The sequence below is a fragment of the Anas platyrhynchos genome, chromosome 12, assembly GCF_047663525.1.
Source record: "Anas platyrhynchos isolate ZD024472 breed Pekin duck chromosome 12, IASCAAS_PekinDuck_T2T, whole genome shotgun sequence".
Lineage (NCBI taxonomy): Eukaryota > Metazoa > Chordata > Aves > Anseriformes > Anatidae > Anas > Anas platyrhynchos.
Genome location: NC_092598.1, coordinates 13,385,286 through 13,399,419, shown reverse-complemented (window position 1 = coordinate 13,399,419; position 14,134 = coordinate 13,385,286).

Genomic DNA, 14,134 nt, shown 5'->3' with positions numbered 1-14,134 from the left:
GCTTTACGTGAAGTATCCACACATTCAATATAATAGAAGGAAAATTGTTTTAACTCGTTCTGCCAGCATTACGTCTCGACTTGGTGAACACATCCCGAGACAACCCCAGCCCCAATCCCCACGTGCCCCCAGCCACTGCCCCCGCTCAGGACCCTCAGCAAACCACGATGCTCTGTGGGGCCAGAGGGACGCATCCTGCCCGTGCACGGCCGCTCTGTGAGACCCAGACCCCAAGGCAGAGGTATGCGTGCTCATCCAGCCACACCAATGCTGGAACGGGACTCAGGAAAGTCTGCTTCTAAGTGCTCGCTTCCTCCTGCAAGGGCAAAAATACTCCGGCTCCAAAGGCAGGCACGGATTTTCGTTTTTTTAATGCTGCCTTGCACCGACGAGCTCCCGAAATGCAGACCTTTCACTGCTCTCCCTGCTTCCTGGCTTAGCAGCATGCAGTAAGGATGCCACGTCCTTGTCCCCGCAAGCATCCAACCTCATATTTATCTCCCCCAAACTGCTCTGCAATGCAAATTGCTCTGTTTTCCGAGCACGCCGTGTGGCTGGAGCACATTTTCAATGCACAGGGCATGGGATTGGGAACAGCCTCTCGCTCAGAAGTGCCCCGTGCCACGCAGGAGTGGAAGTTTCACACGGAATTAGAAGCAGGGCTCCCTTCCTGCGCGCATGCCTGTGTTCTGTCAGCTCAGCCAAGGAGAAAAAAGAAACTTGGCAAGCACTCATCCCCTCTGCATGGATGTGCTGTGACCGGCTGCAGGCTGAAGCACTCCGGGCTGTGTGTGTGCCGACATTTTGGGGCATTTTCTGCTTCTCCAGCACGAGCCCCTCGTATCCATCAGCTAAGGTGCTTCGTGCACAGATTGTGGACTCCTTCAACAGTGGGATGCTCAAATAACCAGTGCTGTGGAAAGCCAAAGTTTTGGGATCTTATCTCAATGTATCAATTGTGGCACACTCTGGAGTGATTCCTCCATTTGAACAGCATGAGTCAAAACCCTTCATGTGTCTTGAATTTTTCTGTTGGCTATCGCTAATGAACTTGCTCCTGCGTTTCCCCACAGTTCAGAAATTGCCTCCTGGAGGGAATGGTAACTTCTTCCCTGCAGCTCACAGGGAGGAAAAGGAAGAGCTCCATCACATGAATAATTCATTACCCAGCCTCTTCCCAGGTGAAGCTCCTCCTGGGGGCAAACCTCCCCTGCGGACACCAGCAAGGTGCCAGAACACCAGAGCCACCCTCCTGCCTGGGTCCCAGCTGTGGGGATGCAGAGGGCAGGCAGGGGATTCCTGCTCGTGGCTTTGCTGGTACCAGGAGCAGAAAAAGGGCTCAGGGCAATGAGGCAACAGCCAGCAATCCTTTGTGAGCAGTGAGATTGGAAGAGCTGTCATCACCAAATGGCAGTCGGTGAGCAGAGCTCCTCAATGGGCTCCAGAGGCACGGGTCTGGTGGCAGAAGGGACGGCGTTGGGTTATGCGACACCAAGGTCCGCACACCCAGCTGGGGACGTCAGCAAGCCAGGGGCAGAGCTCGTCCACACGAAGGACAAAGGACACAACGCCATTTGGTGTAGTTTTGTTCCATCCTGAGCTGCAGGGAAAAATAAAAAGGCCCTGCAAAGCCTCCCGGCAGCACGGCAACGAGCACCGCGGTAATGACGGCCCAGAAAAGCCACACGAGCATCACAGACCCGAGGCAGCAGCCACATCAAAGAAATGCAGCGGCAACTTCTAACTAGAACTAAAAGGAGCAGGATACACAGGCAGGGTGTGCAGGGCAGGGAAACAACAGAAAGGATTATAATTTCAAATCGGCGTGCTCTGCATACGCAGCACAGCGAGTGCAAGGGAGCAGATTTGCCCTTCTTGCTGCTGTCTGCGAGGCCAGATCCGAAAGATGTCAAGCTGCAGATAAAAACCAGCGTGTCGGCATAGCGATAAGGTACGAGCATGAAAGGGATGTCTCCTATGGCTATGCCCATGAGTCAGATCCAAGCGTTATGCTCTAAAAATAATCCAGAAAATCAAGTTTGAGAAAAATTTGCTTTTTTTTTTTTTTTTTTGCCTCCCTTTTCCCCTCCAAGCTTGGTGTCCGACCACAGCAGCCTGGGCAGTTTTTCCTTTGAAAGGCTTCCTGCCGTCCACCAATTTGTTACCAGACTTAATTAAGTTGCTGTTGTTGCCACCAACTTTCTGCTCCTGCTCCAGACGTGGACAAAGGAGATGGATGGATGGGTGGTGGGATGGATGGACGGATGGACGGATGGATGGCATCTGCATACACTGCAAACTTCGTGCCCCAAAGAGGAAGGCAGAGGGACAGAGATGGTTTGACCCGAGTTTTTGACCCAATATTCACAATATTCTGACACCAAAAAGGAGAGCTACGGAGCACTGAGTGATCCACGCAGCATGCAACAAAATATTTCTCTTCCAAAACGACACCTCAAGATCATTTTCTCTAAACGTTGGCATCACTGGCTGGAACATAATGCAAATATTAGTGTTTGGCTGGTCTGGGGAGGGAGAAGGATGAGTTTAGAGAAAAAAAAACAACTTTATTTTCTATGCATTTAATGTATTGAGACAAAGAGCATCCTGTGTGCTCCTCCACAGCTGGCAGACCCTTTTCTACAAACATTTTCAGCCCCCCAAAAACCCAACCCAACACCCAACGGTGCTGCCTGATGGGTACTGCTGGAGCTGGGAGAAACAACCACGGCTCTGGAAATAATCGGGGCTGGCAAGAGGTCCCAGGGCTCTGCTTTGCTCTCTCCCATCTCTACTCTTCCTTGCTTTGGGTCCAGCCCCAGCACCAGGGGTGCAGGGAGGAGACATTCCCGGGGGCTCCAAAGAGCCAGCAAACACCTCGTGCCCATGGGGAGAAAAAATATTGAGAAATAGGTGTTTCAAGGGCATTCACAGAAAGGAAAAAATGAAAATAAAAAATCATCTGAATGCTGCAAGGGTGGGTTTGTACATCCACACCCTGCCTGCAGACAGGGAGCTCACGCTGCTCTTCTGCCAAGCGAGACACAGGAATCAGCTCCGCTTCCACTGAGCCGCAAGCTGCTCTGGGGACAAACGCTAATTTTAGTGCATTCTTATTTTTGTGGGATTCTGGATGAAGCCCTGCTGTGCCCAGCGCTGTGCAAAAGTTGAAGCAAGAAGGTGAGGTTGCGTCCTGCAAGGGAAATATGAGACGGGAGCCAGTGGGAGGGCACACGGGACCCAACCTGCTAATTTAGGTCAAGAAATAGTCTCTGCTCCAGCTGGGATCCAAGCCACGGCCCTCTCGGTGGTGGAAAAAGCGTTAGATCAGCCCAAAATAACCCCTTGCCTCTGTGGTGGTGCCAAATGGGGCTGGAGCAGCGCGGCCAGCCCCAGGCTGAGCACAGCAAGGTACGTGGACACTGCTCATGGGTTCATTGAGGCTGGAGAAGACCTGACCGACCTGACCACTGCTGGCGAGCTCCATTCATTGGGGGTTTTGAAACTGGCAGCTGGAAGGTGCTCCCGGCACACAGAGCGGTTTTTAGGATAGATGTACAGTGAAAACTTGCACCTGGTTTTCCTAAAAGAGCTTTCTCCTGGGATGGAGAGGCCACGGGGGTGCCCTGAGCTGCTCTGTCTGTGGCAAAGCCTCAGTGCAAGGGGAGGGAAAAACAGAGGAAAAAGGGAAGGGAAAAGAAAACAAACCCAAGGCGAGATGGACAACGTGTTACTTTTTTTCTCCTTTTTATTGAGAAGAATGATACTAAATGCTGAAAGCTATTACCAGGGCCACACAGCAAGGTGAGCACCTCCTCCGTGCACTCGGGGAGGAAAATCCTCCTGGTCCCTTGCCCCATGGCCAGCCTGTATCACCTCCCCATGGCCACAGGCTGGGGATGCAACACAGGGCACGCAGGGCAATTGGATTGTCTCCTAATGGCAGGAGCCAAACCTCAGCTTGCAGAATCCACGATGGGAACCACGCTCAGGAAGATTCCTTCCTCCCAACCCGGGAGCTGCAGCCTCCATCCCGCAGCTCCCAGCAGGGAGGAAGGAAGCGGAGCTGAACAATGCCTGCAGGAAGCACGGCGAGGCCCTGATCCAGCCCCACGCAGCACCCACGTCCCACCGTCCCCATGCAAAGCTCCCTTAGGTGCCCATGGCTGGGCCCCTGCCTTGTTTGATTCCAGAAGGCAGAACTTTTTTTTCTGTTCTGTGAATTTTCCCTGAAACACGGCAGAGAACAGCCCGGGGCTGGGATCAGCTCTCACAACTCACCAACCTGCCTTGGTCACCCTGCCAAAATCCATCACGTGCCGAATGCCAGGTCTCTGTTTGGGGCAGGGAAGTGTCCTGAGCTCACGCCATCCCCCTGGAGAACTTCTTCACCACCTTCACACACGAAACCTGTCCCCGTGTAGATGGACACAGCTACAGGACACTGCTAGAGGAAGGCAGCTCTCAGGAGAGGTGGATGCGGGAGACCTGCAAGCAAAATACAGCTGCAGCTCAGAGGCTGCAGGAGGAAATGTAGGGCAATAAATTTATGGAGTGAAAGCAGCTTGAACATTGATCAAAAGTACAGAGAAAGCACCAGGGAGACAGGGAAATAACAGAAACGTTAATTCAGGGTCCTACCTGCCAGCGCAATAAATATTAATGGGGTAACTTGGAGAATGGGGAGGCTTCCTTGGAAAAGCAATAGCAAAAGCACCGAGATTGATTTCCCATCAAACAAAAGTTGACAAAGTAAAGCAATTAAGGGCAGAGAAACCAAACCCAACTTTAGGGGGGCGATGCACAGGGTAAGTTGCTTTCCAAAGGACCGATAATCGAAGTCCCTGCTGGGTTCACTTCAGGCCCTCTCTTGCTGGCTGGAACTGAAGTGCCCAGTGCCTCGCCAGGCTGTGCCCAGCTCCTGCTGGCATCTGGCATGTTTCTGACCTCCAGCCCTGCACCAGCTCTGACCTCCCCTTTGCTCTTTCCCTTCTCACGGGTGAAATTTCCCCATTCCCACCTCTCCTCATGCCCAAAGCCGCCCTCTGCCCGCCTCTCTCCCAGCTCTCCCCATCGCTAGCAAACATCCAGCTCCCTCGCTCCTCCTACCCAAAGCCTTTGCTCTGTTACACTCCGGAGAGGCTCAGTAACACTAAAACCCTTCCTGCCCATGAAAAAACTCCTTCTTTTGACTCCCAGTGAGCCCGAGTGGTGGCACGGGAAGGTTTCTGCTCAGTGTGACGGCTGCCGATACATCCTGTGACCCCCCTGGCACCAATGATGCTCTAAGTAACGGGTTCGTGCAGCGCTGCCGCTCGTCAGAGCAGCCTGCTAATTGCTCGAGCGATGGCTTGGATGTGCAAAAAACTCAAGCGATATCCACATGGCTAATTAAATAATTAAGCTCCGCCTGACAGCGGAGGAACCCAAAGGGTTAAGTGGCGTTGTTTTGCAGCGAGCAGGCCATCTCTCCCCCCCTCCTCCAGCACGGCTTTTCCAGCAAGCTTATAAAATCCACTTAAAATATTAATACCGAGCCGGTCAGAACTGTACGGGCTAAAGGGCAATTGGAAAAGATTAATTCCCTATTACAACCCCGGCCTTGATTTCATAACCCGAGCGAGCAGATTGCCCACAGCTGCCCCGGGCTGTGGCGCAGCATCCCGCCAGCTCGCCGGGCTGGGGCCGGAGGCTTCGGGTGTCCCCAAAAGAGCAGCGGGGCTGGGGAAGGAGGGAGAGGAGAGGGGAAATCCAGCCCCAGCCGCAAGGCCTGGGATGCCGCCAGCGCTCTGCATTCCTTGCGACGTGGTTTGCTTGAAAGCAAAGCTCTGCTACCCATGCAAATAATTCCTGGGCAGCACCCGTGGATGTGTACAGGGGAGAGGAACAGGGGTAATGCGTGCGTCTAGTTTCCTGAAGGAGCTGAGAAGCAATTTAGCAACAATTCAAGCACCCGTGAGCTTCAGTTCTGTCCATCTCTAAATTGTTTATTATTTCTGGCTGTCTTTACTTATCCAGGCAGCAGCCCCCTAGCAAAGCAGATCCATCTGCCCTCCGCACCAGCAGCGTGTTGGGGACTCGCAGCACACGGAGGGGACCCCTGCACTTGGCAAAACCAGAGCTCCCTGGGCTCCGCGCCCTGATAGCCAGATGGAAAAAAGCACCCAAAAAACCCCACTTCCAGTCTCGCACAGCCACTTGTCCTGGCCATGAAGCAGGAGCCAGCACGAGCTGCGGGCACAAAGGAGACCAGCAGTGGAGAGCTGCAGCTGCAAAGGCGACAATCGCCGTGTTAATAATTAGCACCCAGCGCAGCAAAATGTTACGGAGGGGAGGGGAGAGGAGGATTTCAGCTCCAGCCCTGGAAGCGGGGTGCCCGAGCAACGCGTGCTGGCTGCCGCGGGGCCCTCCAGCCCTGAGAGATGCCCACACCTGCGCCAGGTTCGCTCGGCAGCGTAATCCCGAACAGATGGCAGCCCCGGCCCCGCCGCCGCAGAAAGGCACTTCTAAAAGTAAATAGCAACAAATGTTTTGGTGCGTAATGCGTTGAAATCCTGATCTCACACAGGGCTTTTTTCTTGTTTTCTTTTTTTTTTTTTTTTTTTCTCTCTCTTCCAGCAGCGGCAAATGGCTGGGGACAAGCACCGCTGAAAAGAAGGAAGGAGGAAAAAACATCGCAATCAATTAAATGTTTTAGAAACAATTGTGCTTCAAAATCACCAAGAAGAATTCATGAAAATCAATCCTAATTCAAGAGAGTTGTACTGATTTGCTCGTCTCTCCCTCTCCCTGCCTAAGCAACCAAAGCAATAAAAATGATAGCTCCATCTCAGGCGAGGAAGCAATTGAAACTTCAGAAGCGTTCGACGTCGGCTGATGAAGCTTGATGCGGTCTCCATGGCCTGAAAGTTAAATATTCTGCAAGAGAAGCAATGTTCCAGGCGGGTGGGAGTTTCAGATAACCCCGACCCCTTCAGCTTCCAACGGAGGCAGGGCTGTCCTGCTGCAGGGGAAAGGCAGGATCGCTGGTGTCAGCAGAGGAGCTGCACGGACGGAGCCGTCTCGGTTGCCGCTAGGAAATAGCTGCTGTGCTCTAACGCCGTGCCCACCCAGGGCCGTCACCGCCGGGCGAATTTCCTGGCAAGGATGTGTAATGCAGACCTTACAACCTCCCCGAAGGTTTTGCCATGCTCGGAGCTGGCCCGAAGTCATGTGAAGGCGATCGTGCCTGGCCTTGTGCAAACAGCCCGTGTCGAAGCGTGGCCAGATTGCTGCCCGGCAGTGCAGGGGGCGAGCAGAGTGCGGGCAGCGCCCGAGTTTTGTCTCAGGGCTGGCGAGCTCAGACCAAAGCGAAAGGTATTCAGAAGATAAAAGCTTCCCGGGTAGCGAGGTCGCGCTCCGATAGCAGGGTTTCTGCTTACCAGCAGTCGCAGCACCCCGTGCCACCCTGGGGCCACAGCTGAAGTAGAAACTCGCAGGCAGGTTCCTTATCTGTGGGTTGCAGGCTCGCCCCAGCCTTGCACAGAAAGGACACGGGTTGCAAACTCCAGCCCAAGCATTTCCCCTGTCTGCTCTCTAAAGCAGAGAAGGAATCTGACCCAGAAACCAAACCTGGGAATAAGAGCGTGGAGCAAAATGAGCGAAACGAGGAAGGGCAGTAGGAGCAAAGGAAGCAGTTGGAGAAAGAACACAGCATGGAGAATAGAGGAAACGTAGAACAAGATCTGAAGAAAGATCTAAGGCATTTGAGATTTGCTCAGGATAAGGTTTCCTTTGGACAAGGCTTTTCCAGTTCTCCCTACATAGCGAGGAATTTTGTCAGACTTTATCTGCCCAGTACAACCACAAATGTTCCTGGGAGGCTCTCCTGCCCACCTGCGTGTCTGATGGCACCAGGCAGAGATTTAGGGGGAGCCAGCAGGGACTTCAATGTCCCACTATGGTGAAATCCAAGAGAAGACATGGTTAACCAGGCAGAGATGTCTGCTCGGAGCAGCCCAGCTCCACGAGCACGCCTTTGTGCCGCTGGGCAGCGCAGGACCCCCGGGGTCAGCATGAGGATGCGCATGGCTGACAAGAGGGGAAGCCTGAACTTCCTCTCCGTACCTTCATCCAAGCAACTTCTGACTTTGTACATGGAGGTGAAATCCTGCCACGTTTATCTTCAGCTCTAAAAACCTCTCGTTGCCCTAACTTGTTCTTCATGTGAAGAAAAGCAGAGGAGAGAGGGTAGAAAGAAACATCATTTTGGTGTATATGCTCAGGGATGCAACATTTTCCTGAAGGCTGTCTAGTGAAAATTCAAGAAGCTGTTAATATCTTATGATCAAACTATGTTCTTCATCCCAAATGGAAACAGGGAAATGCAGGCCTGCATGTCTCAAGTCATCCCCTGCTCGTACGCCTTGGTGGTGTATGGCAGATCTTTAACAGCTCCGAGTAATTCTCCCCAGCAGTGCAAGGCGTGAAGAAAAGAACGGGCCATTCCATGAAAAATTCAAGGAGAGAGAAAGCAAGGGGTAGCCAGCTTAATCCTCACATCAGTGCAGGTTGCCAGAGCTCCCACGTGGCATCAAAAGATCCTGGACACAATTCTGTTGGAGGTCAGGACATTCACACGGTACCTTTGAAAAGCAGTTTTTTGGCCATGGGACACCCATTTTCAGCCAAACTTGGGATTTTCTGGTCCAGGCAGCTGTCAACTATATGAGTAAGCTGGGCTACCACAGACCTGTGTGGTCGTTGTGCTGTGATGCTGCATTTTGCCACGTCTGAATCACTAATGCAGAACTCTGGGGCTGACCAGGCTCTAAGTTTCTGACACCGCCGAAATCAGGAGTTTCACTGCTGGTGAAGAAAGAGAGATGGCCAACAGCAGACATCCAGAGAAACGCTCTCCTCTTGGCAGGCGTTAAGGGACTTGCTGGCTGCGGGTAAGGATGGCTCCACCACCCAACCTCTGATGTGCTCAGCCCGGTTTCCTTGACTGGGAGTCAACCCTGCCAACCAGAGGCAGAGGTAGGAGGGTGCACGGCAGCAGGAGGGTGCAAGGCATGCGTTGGGCACCCTCTCCCTTTGTGCTCGTGGCTCCTGGCAGCCTGCCACCCGGGGACATCTTCAGGCAGCACCAGTAACTCTGTGTATGCAATAGCCTTTGACGGACGCTTTCTCCATGACTTTTTTTTCCTGCTGCTTTTTGAACCTGGATCAATTTTAGCATCCAGCCAATATTTTGGTGTTCGCTGAGTGCACTGATACTCCAGATAGGGTGTTTGCTCGAGGTACGGTTTCATCCTTGCTTGAGATGGCATTTCCCCCAGTGTGACCTTCTCAGAATAACACCGCCTGTTTTGCCTGTGCAGGATCTGCTCTCCCCCCTTGCCTTCCAGCCAAAGCAAGTCCTTGGTTCAGAGCGTTGTGAGGGATGCGCACGAAGGTTAACTCCAGCCAAGGACAGCCAGTCTCTGTAGGCTCTCTTCAAAATCAGAGGTGAGAGATGATTCCCATTACTCATCCTCCGCTGGAGGAGTGTCTCTTTTTGTACACTGATTATAGCCTCTGTCAGCTAAAGCTAGCCGTCGTGAATCACATCGGTACTTACAATCAGGAAGCATCGCATGACTCTGAAATAACACTTGGTAAAGCAGATGCTTATTTTAAATATTGTAACACATAATTCTAATGGAAGAACAATGTGATGATTCCGTACAAAAAATACCGAAAGGGTTCTGCAGAGAAAAATGGTAGGAGTTGCATTTAACTAACGGTATATTTGGACTTAGAGCTAGCTTCTGAGAGCTGTGAAGCAAGTATACACTCATATTTTTAGGGACTGAATTAGCATTCCTCCATAAGATCACTCATCAGGACTACTTGTGTGAATGAGAGCTGCAAGGTTTCTGGATAGCATTTATATAAAAACAGGAATGTTCCTGAAGTGCTGTAAGCGGAGCTGCTCGAATTGTCTGCCCAAATCCTGCACCTGATGGCAGTAGCTGGATGAACTGACACTCGTAGGCAATCAGCTGCAGGTTTGAGCTCGAATGCTTAATGCAGCAGGTTAAACCTGGCTTCTCCCGGAGCACTAGGAAGGTTCAACTCAGTTTCAGCAGGACCAAGCACTGACTGATTTTTCCATAGGGAGGAATCACGGCTACATCTCTATCCAGCTTTCCTGGATCACAGCAGATTTTTTTCCACTCCTGTGAAGTCACCATCCTTAACACCGAGGAAATAGGAATGGCAAAGGGCTGACAGGGCCCTCGTCCGCTCTAAGCCCCAAGCCAAGGTCAGCCACCCTGTCTCTTTCTTGGCACTGTCTCTCCCTCGCCCGAAGGACAACACCGTGTAACTTCCATTTCGCAGCCTTTCAAGGTTACTTGTGCACCTGCTGAACCATTCACGCTATTATTATACGTTCTATCTGCAGAGAGCAGATGGAAATAAGTTTCTTCCCCGCTTTTAGTTCTGTACCATTTAGGTCCTTGCATCACCACCCAGGTATGTATAGCCACGGTGCCACCCGGGCATAAACTGGATCGGATGAAGGGACAGAAAATAGCGCATCTCTATGAAACCCTGTCCCAGGAATGGAAATACCCACAGGGGAATCTGTTCTGATTTCCCCTCTGATGATCAGCAGCGCAGCAGTTAATTATTCAGCTTCTGATTTTTTTTTCTTAGGCCTACAAGCTCTTCTCTTTATCTGCCATGTGTCCCTGAACCACTAGAAAACAGAAAACACTGACACTGAAGAGTCTCCTTAGAGCTGGGAGTTGAAAGTCACTGCAGGAAAGGGAGAGGAGTTCACACCTCCCTGGGGGTCATTGACAAGTTCGTCCTCACTTTGAGAACCAAAACTTGGGGCTCTCTGCAGACTTAAGTAAGAAGTAGTAGAAACTTTTAATTTTATGTAAAACCTTTGATTGTGCAGAAACTGATCTGGATCCTTGGGAAATTGTTGTGTGAGCCACAGCACTTAAATGCTTCATCCAGCTGCTGTCTCGTGGGACAGGTAGACAGCCCTTTCTTGCGAGGGCTCCTCCACCCCACTTCATGCAGTTCTGCTTCCCCAGCAGATCTTTAACCTGGCATTTGTTCCTTTCCTCTGAACACATCCCAGGCTCTCTTGCTTCTCCTCATCTCTGTGGCATGAACAATTTTGTCTGAGATTAGTTCTAAGTACTTCAGAGATGAGCCATTTTATCTCTGCACGCTAATGTGCAAATGCACTGATCACTGCTGCTCCAGATGGCAAACATTTCCAGCCCCATGTGCCCCAGCCCCAAAACTTCACCTAATTCCAACACAGGAGCTGTCAGTGGCTCCCACGTCCTGTAGTTACCATTGCCCACCTGGATAGCCATGAAAAAGTAACAACAAAAGAAGGCTTTTCAGTGTTTTTCTAAATGTGGTCAGGCTGTCTAACTTCTTTGGGACTGGTAGTCAGTAGTCAAATTCTGCAGTGCCTCCTCATTCAATTTGCTGGAGTAGCACATACTTGTGGAGTATGGAGTGAGTAAGAATGAAGTAAGGATATTTGCAATTTGACCTAGTATCTGTGCATTTCATTAATCCTTCCTCCATCAACCACTTAACCTTTATGGGCATTCTTATTGCCTCTCATTGTATTGATTTCAGTCCATTTCTCCAATTTAGTGAGATCATGCAGTATTTTAAACCTGTCTTCCACTGCATAACTAGGTTTAGCTGGGGGGTAATTGACATCAATTTAAAGAATGAAAAATTAGGCTGAATATCCGGGGAAAACTTCCTAATGGTGAGATCTGCCAGAATGCATTGCTGCCTCTCCATGGGATCGGTGGCAGTTCCATTAGCATGTGCATTAAAACCATCCTGAAGAACCATAAGATTACAGGTTGTCCAGAACAACGCTGAAGTAGGAGGGGAAGGACAAGCCGCAAAGCCCTGCAGCTCGCCTCCTATGGTCACCTTACGCCGGGTTTGCTCCACTCCCTCTTCACACCGCCCACCAGCGCACTGCAGAAGGAGCGGTATCAGCTGATTACAGGGACGGGATCCGATGTGATGCTCCCTCTGACGTTAGTGCAGCTTCACTTGCCACGTGTGGCCATGGTTTGTAATGCTCCCTGAGGCCAGGGCCACACTGTGACACCCAGGAGGGCTTCCTATGACCTGGGTGCAGATGTGTTCCGTGGCATCCACCTCATCATGCTGTGTTGCTGTGAGAAGAAGAAGAAGATGCTGAGCTGGAAGCCAGAGCACCTGCGTGCTGGAGGACACCTCTCTCCCACCATCTGGATGCAGCCAGGACCTTCAGAGACACCGGATCACCTGCAGGAGCACAGCACGCCGAGACCACCAAGTCCCCGTTTATACAGCAATGTCACTGTGGTACAGGAGGTTTTAAATGCATCCATCAATTCTGCTACCATCCTTCACTTCTTAAAGAAATAAATATCTTATTTATTTAATTATTTATTTATTTACTTATTTATTTATTTCTAGCAGAATGGTTGAAAACTGATTGCAGAAGGCTTGCTCACGCTGAGGCCAGATCAGAGATATAGAACAAAGACTGTTTTAAAATGATGACTCTGATGACTCTTATGTTTGCAAAGATAATAGTCCAAGCAGACAGAAGCATGTTCTTCACACACCTCTGGTGAGATAGGTTAATTGCAGGACTGGACAGAAAAATAGGGCTCTCATCCCCACCTTTTATGGAGAGGTTCTGTCATATTTAAGTAAAAAATAAATAAGTAAAATAAAATGAGCCTGTTTTTATCTGAAGTTGTTACTGACAGCAACCACTTTTTTATTAGAAGAGGACTTCTGTCAGCTCCTGAAAAATGGAAACATCATTTTCAGCAACAAAACCCAACATATTTATCTCAAAAGCCAAGTAGGCTGGTACATATTTTGATTGTTTGGTGGGGGAGGCAGGCTTTTTTTCTTTTCATGTTCTCGAAATTCATCTGCCACAAAAAAGCAGATTTGTCAAAAAATGAAATTTCCCACTACAAAAATTTCAAAAGAAACATTTCCATCAGCTCTGCTCAATTAGCAGCTGCATAAAAATGGCTCGTTTTCGCAGCTGCTCCCCTGAATCTTTCTGAGAGCGGAGAGAAAAAGCAGAAGACTTGACCACTTCCAATTTTCCCTTAAGGAAGAACTCAGCAGATACCGGTGGAGAGACTGGGAGTGCATGTGGGACAAAAGGCCGAGTGCAGACTTTGCACTGGTCAAGCAGAAGAGAAATAATTTTCTCCATGGCAGGAGGTGCAGGCTACAAATTTGCCCAATAACGAGTAGCCAGAGGCTGATACAAAAGACTAATTCTCTTACTAAAATCCTCGGAGAGCATCCCAATATGACTACAAGGCTGGCAAGCTGCTGGAGAAGATGGGAAGTAAATGCAGCCATCTCATGAGGACACTGCCTCTGGACTTCTTGATTGTGCTTTTCCTATACTGCACTTCTCATAATGCCCTCCGGCTGGTACCATTGAAATGAAACCTATTGATTGAAATTCTGATCCTATTGATTTTACACAAGAGATTTGCGCGAATATGAAAGAGCAGGAACTGCTCTGTAACCACTCCCATCTCCGCTTATTCCCCGCTGAACGCATGCGGTAGGCTTGCTTGTCCATGCAGGCATCGCCTCCGTCCCCTGAGCTTCCAGAAATAAATTACCCCAAATTCAGATATTCAGTACCTATTAGCTCACAAATGTGTGGTAAATATTACCAGTCCCTGAATACACTAACGTTATTTATGAGTTCCCTTTTGCTTTCTTTTGTCTGCTCCTGCTTCACGTCTCTTCTTTACCTCATTAACCACACACCGTGTTTTCCCCCTTCATTGCAGGGGTGTGGAGGCAAAATGGAAACCACATTTTACAGGAGGGGAGGCGGGATGGGAAGCAGCGCTGGAAGGAGGTGATGTTTGCCTGGAAGGAAAGCACTAGGGAAGTTGTGCTCAAAACAGAGTGCTGTCAGAAATCACATTTCCACCCCTAGAGGAAGGGTGTGTGGATATGGGAGGTGAGGAACTCGGGAGAGCAGCTCCCAGAAGAGCCCAGAGGAGGAAAGGCCAACGTACCATGAGCCCAGGGTGTCCTGCTCCCAACACAAGCGATGGCAGCCCCC